Here is a 13,890-nt window from a genome sequence, read left to right as displayed (position 1 = left end):
TCAGCATTGCTACAGGTATGCGTCTGTGAAAACTGTTATCACACAAAAGGTGCTGTACCGAAAAGAATTTCTGAACTCCTTAGAGTAAGCAAAGCATACTCTGTTGGGTTTTTGTGAATTAAATTCTTCAGAATTTTATTTTACTAAGCAGTTTTTTTGGTGTTTCACTTTTTTTTTTCACATCAGACATGCAGAAGGCAAAACAAGCCTCATTTGTGGAGATTGGTTTTGTTGGAATTTTTTGGTGGTTTTTGTTGTTGCTTTTGTTTGTTTTTTTTTTCCTACAAAAAGGCAATGGATAGGACAGCATTACACTCCATAACACAGTGCCTTACAGCTTTTGAAATTTCCAAGTGCTGTGCAGGTAAGTGGAACTCACAACCCTGGTTTTGCTGTGTGGGCTTCACCTTGTGATGCATAGAGATAGTAGGAGTTTCAGAAACCAGAACATCAAGGAAAAATCTGCCCAATCTAGAAGTGTTGAGGAGTGGGAGGGTGGGAACAGAGACCGTGACTTAAGCCCTACCTCTCTGCTGCTCAGAAATGTCTAATAGCCAGATTCAAGACAACAAAGCATCTTCAAGAGGTAAGTAAGCAATCCCTTTCAAATGAAGTACTAATTGTGTTCCTAAAGGGTGGAGGAGAAAATTCACTTTTATCTTTTAAATTGGTTGTTGAGAGCATCATTTCTGAGGCTGGAGACCTTCATTTAACACCCACCCCCCCAGCTCCCGAACATATTTGTGCCTACAATGTTTCCTTGCCTAGGGGAATCAGTGAATTACATTGTATTATTAAGTGCTAATGGCTTTAGTGGAGGAAAAAGGAAACAAAACAAAACAAAACAAATCTCTAACCGAATTGCTTCTGACAAAGTCTCTCTGTTTTGCATATAGTTTTGCACAATTCCCATACTTTCAGTTTGAGTAAAGAACAAAAAATGAAGTAGATCAGCCTCTTGGATATGTTGCACGAGTATGAAAAAATCCTCTGTGACTACATTCCTAAGATAAAATGCAGTTAGCTCAGTGCGATTTTGGGGCATGAAAAACAGAATAAAACTAAACTCTTTTACTGCATTATTTCCTGTTATCTGAGCTGTGAGAGTAATTGGAGTTTCTCTTTGGTGAAATATTTCAGACAAAATGCGTAGCATGGAACAAAGTTCTAGGAAATAATTTGCAGCATCTTCAGTTTTGCAGCACTTATTTTACATGGCCAGAAATATTTCATCCCATGCTCCCTAAAGTTTTGTTTCTGACTGACAAAGAAATAAACAGTGATTTAAGAATTTCAGCATATTTCTGAGGAAGCCTTGTTTGCTCATGCTGGTAAGTTTGTGATGAAACATTTTAGTTTCTGAGAAGTATATTAGGTTGTGTGTAAGTATACAAACCTTGTATCTGTTTGTACCCTTACGGATTCTTGCATTGTTATGAGAAAAGGATATTTTGTGTAAAATACTTTGACTATATCTACACTAGTAAATAAAATGGCCAGAGACCATTGTCAGTTTTGATGCATATATTATGTTGATATACTTAAACTCTCTTTACTCCTTTGCCTCCAAACCATCATACTGAGATAAATATCCAACCCATGTTAACTCCTGACCATGCCCCAGCTAGAGTGTGGTTCAGTGCCAGACAGTCTGACTGAAAAATACATCAAGGTACAATGGTACAATCCTGCCATACTTGGCTCACGTCCTGGTCCTGGTTTTTGTACTACTTTAGATGTAACCTAACAACAGACTTGCTATGGATAAATGATTCCTTGAAAAGCCTACACTGATGAGTAGGAAAAACAATGCCTAAACAGATGAGCAAACAAATGTTCAGGCTTTAGGATGAAGACGGGGTGGCACAGATGACCCAGCCATGCTCTTCTCCATCATTGCTTCTCTCTGAATAAAGGAATTGTTCTTTGGAGGAGGAAAAGGAGGGGGAGGAGTACATGGTTTTTCACTCACGTCCGTAACCCCTGAAGCTTCTCCTGTCAAGGTCAATATTGCAGAAGTCTTTGACCTTATTAATGATAATGTAACAAGTTTTCACTGAAAAAGGCGTCAGCAAGAAATTCCTCCTTGTTTTAGTTCCTGGTAAATGCAAGAGCTTGGAAGATACAATCTGACCTACCAAGAGTACATGGTGACTCAGTTTCCATTCCTTCCTCCCTCTCAGTGGAAGAGGCAAAGGGCAGCCCAGAGCTAGCTGAGTTAACACTATGAACGTTGGGGTCAAATTAATTCTGGAGTTTTCCCTGTTTCATTCCAGAGCAGGGTACTTAGGGACAGAACAGATCAGAAAATCTGCAGGATTTTCATCCCTGTTGCAAAGGTAATGTAGCTGTTGTTTTACTTGTACTTTAGGCACTGAAATAGTGAAAGAATGGATCTAAATAATCTTAGTGGGGGAAAAAAAGCAGGCAGAAGGTTTGTTGGGGTTTTTTGATGAAAAAAACCCAAATCAAACAAAAACACCTGCATATAAACTGTGCATACAGTGTACGATACATGCAATTTATCATCATTGTGAGTAGGCTGGAGTGAGCTAAGCTTTCCAAACACTGTTCTTGCTGTGGAATGCAGCCATTCTTCATGATATTCTTCAGGGCATAAGTATTTCTAAACCCAAAGTGTTTCACAGCATATTTTAAATAATCAGTCATCATATTAAATGTTCTCAGTGACTCCAGTGTTTCTGCATTTGAGCTACTTCTTATTACAGAAAAATTATAACAGTAGAGAAAATAACTATTTCACCCGCAATACTAGCTAATCAAAACCGTAAGTATTTTCTCTCTGTTATTTTATTCCAGTGTGGATTTCTGAAAACATATAAATGGGTTGGACGTAACTAATACAAGTCTTAAAACAGACTTTTAACCAGCATTGTCCTTGGAGCTCCAGAACTAGCTAAAAAGCAGCTTTGGGTACCAATATAAGTTCTCCTGATAGGGAAAACTGTAAATGGTGATGTTTAGATCTGAAGCATCTATGTAATATCATTCATCTGAAATGAATTAAGTAGTGTGTGCTGGTCATTATGACTCCCTGTGAAGTCAGTGGGAAGGGAAATGCACACAGACACACACACATGCACAGGACAATTAATTGCCCGTCTTTTAGACATGTATTTTAGGATGAAATGAGTTGCACTCTCCAACTTGTCCCTCACTATTGACTCAAGAAAGAATATAAATGATGAGCTTATCAAGCAGTGCTTCCTTTCCAGTTCACACTGTTTTGGAGCAGTGTGCTAGATGCTTATCAGAAGATATGCATGTCACTGCCTAAATGCTCAACAATAAAATCATGTGTATGACAGAGAAATTACTATTTGGTATATATGTATGTATGTATGTATTTATTTATTTATTTATTTATTTATATTACATACAGTAAAAAGTGTCTTACATTGTAACAGATAATTATGATAAATATAAATAAATATAGCCTCTGGGTATGCCTCTCTTAAGACACAACAACTACAGGGACTACATGCATGAGGAAGTAATAAAAAAAAGACACATGGATTTTTCTGTTGATCTGTTTGCTTTTGTTAAATATTCCAGTGTGAGAGAGATGGGGTTCTTGTGCTTCTAGAGGGATCTGGAATCAGTCAAACAGATTCTGCTCTGTTCAGCTGGCCCAGTAGATCCAACTCTGAAGCTGATTCTTAGGATTTAATGAAATTATGACCCTGTTCAGTGGAATTTTGGGTTCAGTCTGGACAACACAAATGAGACCAATTGTCAGATAAAATGATGAATGAGGTGCTAAAATGAGGTTTATGGAACCATGAGGAACATATTCTACATTACTCCAATTTATGTAAAACTCACGTGACTTCATGTTTAATAAAAATATTAGACTTTCTGAGTGAACCTTAAGCACAGTTTTGAGTGAACCTTGGCTGATTTATGCTTTGCATTCTCACATGATTTTGACAAGGAACCAGATAAAATTTGGCAGTTTTGACTGTGTTTCATTTTGAGATTTTGAGTTTATTTGGACCTGAAACACAAGCAAAACTTGCAGCTCTGAACCCACCCAGAAAGAAACTGAAGGAAAGAGTGACCCAGCCCTCCATAAAATTAAATGACGGATTTTCAGATAATTCTGACATACAGATGTTAAAATTAGGTGAGATGAATCCCGTGCTCCAGGAACACCACTGTTGGTGACAAGAAGCACCACAAGAGAGAGCAAAAGCTTCCAGCTCTAGCCTACGTGGACACTAGGAGACACATTTCCATATTCTTCTCTCAGCTGCTTCTTCCACGCAATCAGTTGAAATGGCAGAGCTTTAACACACTGAGAACCCAGCTGTATCCCCACATCAATCTCCTCATCTGCCTACCACATACCACCAACTGCACTCACCCAAACCCATCTCCTAATCTACTTAAGGCAGATTTGCCTAAAGCATGCTTCACTTCAGCAAGCATTTACTTCCCAAAGGTTTTTTGCCTCCTGACCCTGCTCCCACATCCTCAGGCAGGAGTGCAGACCTTGAAAATAGCTGGGTTCTGGCAGAGGTTGGAGAGCCAAGATGTTTCTGCACTCAAGTACTTAGCTGAAGGATCTGTCTGCAGCTCTACTAAATGCCTCCACCTAGACAGACCTGGCAGCTACTGTTGTTATGTATCACTTTAGCAGTCTGGAAACTTCTGCACCACACTAAGGAAAGCTGCGTATCAGTACTAGCTTTCCCATCCTGCCAGTAAACTTATGTCATACTAGAGAGGTATGACACTTGGAATGAAGTTTTTAGTTTTGCAATATCACAGGGATAAGAAATAGTACAAATACAGGTAATGACAATTAAAGAGAGAATAATTCCCTGCTCAAGGGAAACAGGATTATAAGAATAAAAGAATTTACATGCACTCATAGATTTTGTGTCTAATTTCAAGTCAATTATATTTTATGAGTGTATTTCGATTTATTCCAATGGATCGTATCCTTTGTTATTTTAGTAACTGCCAGTGATGGTGAACTGAACTGTCGCTGGTGTTAACAGCTCTAGTGATCCATCTATGCACTGTAACCCACACTAAACTGACTAACTTTTTTCCTTTACATCTTTGGGCAGCCTCTGGCTCTTCATTATTGTTCTCAGACCTTCATTTAAAAAAAAAAAAAAAAAGAAAATCTAGAAAGCTTTTCCAGATGAACCAGTATGTCATTTAACATTGTATTTGTTTCTGATCATCCTTCTCATTGAATGCGGTTCAGAAGCTTGGGATGTTATAGACTTCACTATCAAAATAATAACAAATTATACCTCAGATTAAAAAAAAAAAAAATACATGGTGAACAAACAATATGCAATCTGACAGAGGTTTTTCTCCAGGAAATTTTTTTTTTCAAGCAGTCAGATTTGTAAGGCAATTGCAGAGCACTGGTGAGGAGAAGTCATTCAACAAAACATACCTTTTGTTAATGGTTAGTAGTAGTTTCAAGGAATTAACTGTGTTTCCTGGTATGTATCATTCATATGTAAGATTTAAGGAATGTTCTGTCCAAATTTAACTCTTCAGAGTCTCAAAGCATATCACAAGCTTAAACATGACAACACTGCAGGCATCATGAAGAAGCAGATCATAAGCAGGCTTAAAACACCAGTTATATCAACTTAAATTACTTTTAGGTTGAACTGAGGAATAAAAAGGTCAAGAGTTAGCTTAAGGTTTGGGGAGAGAATGAATGACAAGTCACGTGCTGCATTCTCTCACTGTAATGAACAGTATTGCCTATGAAATGACAAGAAAGGGAAAGCTTTTGCATCTCAAGGAAACACAGCCCTGACCTCTAGCAGAAAGAGCTCCTATGGCACAAAGAGTTTAGTGAACCGTTACTCAAATAAAGAAACACACTAGGGCAAATGAGACAATTCAGATGGTCAGCTTTCCAGTAGTGTTAGCTACTTAAAATTGATGGGACACTGGTGTGAAAGAGAACATTTAACTGATGGAGAGACAATCAAAGAAAAATGCACCACCTCCTTTACCCTTTCTTCCCCCCTCTTCCTTCTTTCCTTCATCTCATTCCATCCTTTACAACTGAGGGGGAATGACTTAGCTAGGATGTTTCCTTGAAGGCATGAAGAGAAGAAGGGACTGTCCTGGTTTTGGCTGAGATAGCGTTAATTTTCTCCCTAGTAGCTGGTATAGTGCCGTGTTTTGGATTTCGTATGAGAATAATGTTGGTAACACACTGATGTTTTAGTTGTTGCTAAGTAATGCTTACACTAGTCAAGCACTTTTCAGCTTCCCATGCTCTGCCCGGTGCACAAGAAGCTGGGAGGGGGCACAGCCAGGACAGCTGACCCAGACTGGCCAAAGGGCTATTCCATACCATATGACGTCATGCCCAGTATATAAACTGGGGGGAGTTGGCTGGGGGGCAGCAATTGCTGCTTGGGGACAGGCTGGGCATCGGTCAGTGGGTCGTGAGCAATTGCATTGTGCATCATTTGTTTTGTATATTCTTTTATCATCACCATCATCATCATTATTATTATCATTATTATTATTATTATTATTATTATTATTATTATTGTTATTGTTATTGTTATTGTTATTGTTATTGTTATTGTTATTGTTATTGTTATTGTTATTATTATCCTCTCTTCCTTTGTTGTGTTATTAAACTGTCTTTATATCAGTCCACAGGTTTTACTTTTTTTCCCGATTCTCTCCCCCATCTCACTGGGGCAGGAGGCGGGGAGGGTAAGCAAGTACTTAGTTGCTGACTGGGGTTAAACCACGACAGGGACATAAATGGTTCTAATGCTGGAGACCATGTACAATGGACAATTTCAATTTTAACAAATGACTTATGAAATATTAGGCTAACCCCAAAATGTTGTCACAGAAAGAAAATATGAATTCAGAAGGAAAGCACTGTCTTAGGACCAAAGCAGGCAGGTGCTCTTGAAAAAACTCCCAGTGGCAGGGGAAGAACCCACTTCATACATTTACACTGAATTCCAGTATGCACCAGGCAAAGAATAAAACCAAGGGAGAGAGAAGGAGCAAACTGTATCTCGAACTACAGTGAAAGAGAAAACGTAAGCTCAGTAAGCTTTCCAGGGTGAGGCCAGGCTTTGAAGAAAGAAGAAGGGGAAATAAGGAAAGAGAGAGGGAGCGGCGTTACATTGCCAGACCTTTGCGCTCATCATAGCCAAGATACTGGAACAGCTAAAAAGGAACTTTGGAGTCAGATATATTTTAAGTTTCTGTTTTCATATTTCATTTTTTGTTTCCAATTTTGCAGTCAGGAATTCATCTCACTTCTTGCTAGGACACATTTGTTTCCTTCTTTAGGCTTGTCTTGTGTTAAGAATGGGCTGCTTTGGCAAGAGGCAAGCTATGGAGAATAAGCTGTGATGCTGGATTAACTCATGCTGGACATTGTCCTTTGCCATGTGATGAAGGAGAACAAGGGAATTAGGATGCAGAATGTCTTGTGAAGTTCTTGCTAGACACAGCCCCCGCATGGTCTCAAAAAAGCAAGCTTCTCAGAAACATAACTGAGCCAACAAGGAACTGTGTAAACTAAGTATATGAGTGCAAATGAGGCAGAGTGGAAATCAGATATTAAACAAGTCTTTTTTTTTTAACTCTCTCAAACCCTTCCAGATGTTAAAACAAGTAAACAGCATGTGACAACTGTGTTTTATTATTAATCCTGGTATTAGGGTTAACTTTACCCTGCTTTTCTGCCTTGTCTCCTTATTACAGCTATTGCTTGAGGTTCCAAATGTGTTAGTTTTAGCTTTCTGTCGAAGATAAACATGTGCACCAGGTGACTTTTGTTATAGAGCGAGTAAGATAAATTTCAAATGTAGTCCTGCTCAAATATAGCTGGCAATTTTTATATTTTAACAAAAAAGGATTTGTTCCCCTTTGTGTTGGCATCAATGGCAGTTCTTATGTGTAATACAATTAACCCTGGTAGCTGAAGTTCCCCACAAGGAAATGATTCAAGACAGATGATAAGAAAAAATGGGAGGGGAAAAAGTAGGATGTGGTTAGAGCAGCAAAAATTTCACTTGTCAAGGTTATGTCTTCACTGTGGAATTACTCAGCTGGTGCCCACAGTTTGGCAACAACAAAGACCTCTGAACCAACTAGGGTGATACCTTGATTTAAGCAAGATGAATTGCAGAGCTATAGGTTACAGTCTGTGCTTTAATTATTCTTCTTCTTAGTCTGATAAATAGCTCACTTTGCAGAGAGGATTCAGACATCCGTCTTGTGCCTTACCACCTCTTTGCTTCACTCATTTAATGGGAAAACACCCAGTGTTTTCAGAAACATAGGATGTCTCCATGGAAGTCCTGTCATACATCTGTTACTCAGACCTAGTTATTGTTATTCTGTGCATCATAATACACTATCATATAGCTAAAGTTATTGGTGTAACAAAATGTGAAAAGGGTATTTACATTAGCAAGTAGAGATTAATCTTCTTTCACTTCAGATATCTATGGTGTGGGGTGTGATCCATTGGATCTATTTTAGGTGTCTATGTGACACTGAGATGAAGATAACTTTCAAAACACCTATTTGTTGTCTATAAAGAGAGGGTAGCTGAGATGTAGACATTGACATTGGTTAAGATTAATCCAGTTCCAGGTGACTATTCTTAGCTGGGAAAGAGCTGTCACTTTTTTTACTGCCCTGAGCTCAGATCATTGCCTGTCAGAGTGCTGGACTGCAGTGTTAAATCAAACAGATTAGCTGAGGTCATGAGAGATGCAAATCACAGTGGAGCACAAGCACTTACAGAGTCCGACCCTGGTTACCTGTCCTTCTGCAGCTGAGCCCAGTCACTACTGGGGTGAATGCCCCTTCCTGTCTCTTTTCTGTGTGGTTTACAACAGTCCACTCGTTAATGAGCATCTGTCTTGGCTGAAATGTTGTGGTTGTCCTAAGATTAATGTTTGCCATCAAGATGGAAGGTAAGACCAAAGACAGTGGAATAAAAGATGAGTGCCTGTACAGGCAAGTGCCAGACAGTAGAAAAGATCACCACTTGCAGCTGAGATTGGTGCAAACAGACCTTTTTTGCTCCTTTCCACTACTGTTTAAACCAAACCGCCTGAATTCACACTGATTGGGCAATGAGAAAAGTACTTGTACAGGCACAATCTGTCTGAGACAAGGAGCAGTGGGTTTAGCTAAGAGATCGTAGATAGAAGTTAACAAATGAGAGCCCTTCCTGCTGAACACTGGGGTTTCTGGAGATCCCATGAGCTTCCATGTAAGGGAGCTAAAGAGTGTCCAGACAGGATTGTTTTCTCAATGGAGGGATCTTGGAAAATTATAAGATTCTAGCATTTTGAAAGTTAAGGATATAACCAAGCTCAGAGGCTGATAAATAGATGGGTGATTGATAAGGTGAAGTGGAGAGAGAGAAACCATGCAGTGTCATAATACGTGTAATCACTGAGCTTTAAAAACATGAATATATAAGTGTGGGATTACTCTTTCAAATGTGATTTTGCACTGTGTTTGTTCTGCCTAAAGGCTTCAACAATGCAAATTGGATCAGTTCTGAAGAGTTTATCTCATAAACCATGAAGTTTGATTGGCCCTGGAATCAGTCAGATGAGTGGCCTGTTCCTGGGCAACAGTGGGAATTGAAAAGTTGTCCTCTTTCAAGTTTCATCTGTCTGCAGTTCAGGCAACTGCACAGAGCTTAGTTTGTGTTACTTTATTTATATTCTCTATCACATACATGGATGCATAAACTGATCCATTTCAGATACCTGTTCACTGTATATAACCACGTTGTTTGTGAAGTTTTTTAATTACATGTCAAGGCATAAACTGTAGCAAAATAACTTCAAAATCCAAGCAACACTAAAGACAAACTCACCATACAATACCTTATCTCACATTTCAGCAGATAAAAGCAAGACTATACCACTTCCCATTTTATGTGTGAGTAGACCCCAGGCCATAAAAATCAAATAAGACTCAACTAGGAAAAAATCTGGGCTAATGAAAAACTTATGTTAGAAATGAAGAAACTCTGTAGGGCCAAGTACACATTGATTCCATAATCCAAACTCTGTAAGCTGCTTTTCCATTAGCTGGCAAAGCATTTCTCCAAGCTTTGCCTTGACTAGAAAGTGCTGTTTTTAACATGATAATGAGCTTAGCATCAATTTTTAAATCCTTATCACAAACACAATTAGAGCTGAAGTAATCAGAACAATATAACCAAGATTTACTTGTATCTTCTCTGATCAGTTAGTAATGACCAACATAGTGTTAGCTCAGTCAGATCTTCTCGTGTGTTCAAAGTTTTTGTTATGATATTGCCTGGAAATGACATTGCCTGGAAATCTTCTTCGACAAGCTGGGACATCACATTTCCCCATAGATCCCCTCGAGGCTGATGAGAGTGATTTAATCATGAATTCTGTTTGTAGGTTTGCATGCCTTTTCTATGAGTATGATGCATTTCCAAAAAAGCATGATGAGAAGATATATATGGCAACTGTTTTCCTGTTCTTTAAGAATTTGCTTAAGACCTTGTAATTGACATGAAAACCTCTGGGTTCATATGCCTGAAGAATTTCGGACCATCTTCATTGTGACCCTGGTACTTGTGAATGTTTGTGAAAGTTAATAGTTGACATTTATTTACATTTTGACATTTAATTACATTGACATTTGCAACAAAACATTGTAATAGACAATGTGTACCAATTCCCTTTACCATGGTCTGTTGATGGTTTAGACAATTCTGTTTCCAGTGAAAAAAGAATATGTTAAGCATAAAAAGTAAGTCTGGCCTACAGTTCATTTGTTTGAAAGCTGAAGACATGATCATGATCAATTCTGATCTTCTCCATCACCAGTGAGTTGTAGATTCTCATTAGTCTATTCGCATCAAGTGCATAGCTTGCGATTGACCCAGAATTATTTAGGGGTTTTGTTTTGATTTGGGTTGGGTTTTTTTTGGTTGGGTGGTTGGTTTGGTTTGTTGTGTTTGGTTGTTTTTTTTTTTAATCTGATAAGAAAAAAGCAGAATTTTATTTTTTAACTGGGTAAACTGAGACCTGGAGATGTCAAGTGGCTTTGTCAAAGCCAAGGGACAAGTCAGTGGCAGAACTAGACCAGCGCACAGACTTGTAATAATGTATCCCATGTTCTCATTACCCTGCCAGGCATTCAGACATCTCAGTGCTTTAGAAGGCAGGTGAATATCACCAACCTTGTGTGATCAATTCAGAAACCAAACAAATGCACGAGATCCGAGACATAAGATCATTCTTAGACATAAGGTCATTTAATAGACTAAGGAAACCAGCAAACCAGTTCAATGCAACAGCATGAACAAGGGATGAAGCAGATGATAAAACAAACTGATTTACTAAATTAAAATTAATTATTTGGATACAGCTTTGCCTAATGTTCTTCTGGAAACCATGTGTTGTCTAGTGATGGGTTTCTTTTTAGTATGGTCTCCTTTCCCACTCTGAAGGGAGACATTTCTGGCACTAGAAAAGAACTAGGAGCACGTTATTTTCCTTGAGGTTCTCAGTTATTGAATAAGGATTCCAGTGGTACTCTATGTGACATTTTTACCATCAGAGCAGATACTCTTTACCTTCTGCAAACCAGGGGCCTCTCCAGAAATTTTTGTAACCACCTGCTGAAGTGCTGAACTAGGCTTTTGAAACTGAGGGAAGGAGTTGGCACAATAGTAAAGCTGTTAACCAGACCTATTTTCTTAGCAATCTGACCACTGAGGCAGAATGTGTTGCCTTCTGCTGTCAGAGGTGGCAATGCTCTGAAGGTTGTTCTCAAGGTCCCACCAATGCTATGCACCATCACGTGCTGTCAATCCATGAAACCAACTTAGAAACAGCTAAGATTAGTCACCTACATAAAGATATGTGGTGGTGGTAAAGCTGGGTGACTTTTTCAAGACATTTTCTACAAGCCTTAAAACGTGGACTGCATCTCTGTGTGTTCCTACTCCTCCTGCCTTTGCTTTGCCTGGATGTTGGCAATGCTTCTCGCACTACAGGTCATGACTGTTCTAGGGGTCACAAGAGAGTTCAGAGAGGATCACAAACTGCCAGAAAAAGCTTAAGGAGGTTTTTTAACAGAAAAAAAAAAAAAAGACGAACAACATGAATAGCAAATTATGCTGATTTAACATTTGATAAAAAGCAGCAGCCTTTCATTCAAAGCACACAGTCTTTGCCCTTGAAATACTGTACCCTATTAAGGCATGCAGGGGACTTTCAGGAAGACAGAGGGCTGAAGGACTCACAATTTTCAAAAGTGAAAATTTTTATTTCAGCTAATTAGCTCCCCAAATGGGGTTGGAGGTTAGAGCAACAGTGAACTCGCAGCAGATACAGAGCACATTTGCAAAAATGGGAAAACCCTGCTCTGAGGGTTATGCTCTTCCAATCAGGGAACAGCTTACAATCCCATGTGATCACGTGAGATGTCAAACTAAAATTTGTGCCTCTTCAGCATCATGGTTTTGGTTGTAAAATTGATCCATAACTTAGTTTTTGATAAAAGTGACCAGTAGTGACCTTTGTGAACTGACTTTAGTGATTACAATAAAAATTTACAGATCTAAAACAGATGTACTATATAAAAATAAGGTAAAGGAAAAGGTGGGGTGAGCTGGATGCCAAGCAGAAACAAAACCTGACAGGTTGCTATTGCGTCTGCTGCTTCTTTTGTTGTGCAAGGAGAGCTGCAGGTCCAGTGTGGTGAGCGAGCACAATGGTGGGGCAGAAGGGCAAGAGGAACCCAGTGAGAAAGAGGCCCAGGACACCAGAATCTCTCTGGTTCTGCACGGAAAGACAGGATCTTTCTTGATTTCCCTTTCTATGTGGATGCCTTTGCAAGTTCATTTTGACTGTAGATTTAGATTTAATGAAAGGTGAAAGTCTGAGGTTACCAGAACAGTTAGTGAACCTTCTGCCAGTTAAAGGTTTTGCCCCAAAGACCACACCTTGCGATGGCTGAATTTCACTGCCACCCCTTCCAGAGTATTTTCCCTCTGCTACCTTGTTATTGTAGCGATGGTGGCATTGTAAATTATAGTCCCAGCTGGATGAAGAACCCTTCTGAACTGATCCTAGTACTGTTCCCTATAGGATTGCTAATGATTACACAGCTGCCTACTAGGCATTCTAGAGTGTAGGCTCGTGGGTCTGCCTCCAGCGCAAGTTGCAATAAAGTTTATTTTCATTCAAAACAAAATATATTGGGATTATTGTCAGAGCAGCCCCAGAGGCTTGCACAGGGGGTCTAGTAAGCATTGGTAAGAAAATTAGAAGCCTTGAGGTTATTAATGTTGCTAGAACAGCAAGCTTAGTGGCCAGCAGAGGTATAATTTACCTACACTAGCATTAGATGCTGGAGCAAGGCAATCAAGTAAGAGGTCAAGGGACTTTAACATAACATAAGATAGATATATAGCCCCGAGCTTTTTAGGCCAGATTCTCAGCTGCTGTAAATCAACGTAGCTTCATGGGAATCGGTGGACCTATGCAGTTTTCAATGTGCTAAGAATCTGGCCTATACCCTTTATGGAAGTTAGCCTGCGATCTGAAATGAATGCAGCAGCAAAACTCAATTTTCATTTTTGCTTTGTTTTAAAGCCAACACATGACATTTTTAGCTCAGCTGTACATCGGTTTGGAGAGCAAGACTGTAGTTTAACACTTTTGGCAAGCACACATCTCAAAATGGTCATGAAAAAGCTGATGAGATTCCATCAATACACATTAGCTAATAGAGAGAAAACTTAAGTAAATGCAGAAGGAGCAAATATCTATTTTTAACTGATTAGTAACCAAAGTTCAGGTAGCATATAGTCTTTTTGCC

General features: G+C 39.1%; 1 long non-coding RNA gene across 1 annotated transcript in view; it reads left to right on the top strand.

The window, feature by feature from the left end:
* The first annotated feature begins 510 nt into the window (after nt 1–510).
* The window catches only part of LOC148053477 (uncharacterized), a 55,858-nt gene continuing 42,478 nt past the window's right edge, over nt 511–13,890 (top strand). The window contains exon 1 of the long non-coding RNA XR_015708820.1: nt 511–586. This is a non-coding gene — a long non-coding RNA (uncharacterized LOC148053477). The remainder of the gene's footprint in view (nt 587–13,890) is intronic.

The sequence above is a fragment of the Nipponia nippon genome, unplaced genomic scaffold, assembly GCF_047370975.1.
Source record: "Nipponia nippon isolate SJK-2023a ecotype South Korea unplaced genomic scaffold, ASM4737097v1 scaffold_4, whole genome shotgun sequence".
Classification (NCBI taxonomy): domain Eukaryota; kingdom Metazoa; phylum Chordata; class Aves; order Pelecaniformes; family Threskiornithidae; genus Nipponia; species Nipponia nippon.
The sequence above is the reverse complement of the archived record's forward strand: the minus strand, read 5'-3'. Positions and strand labels throughout refer to the sequence as shown.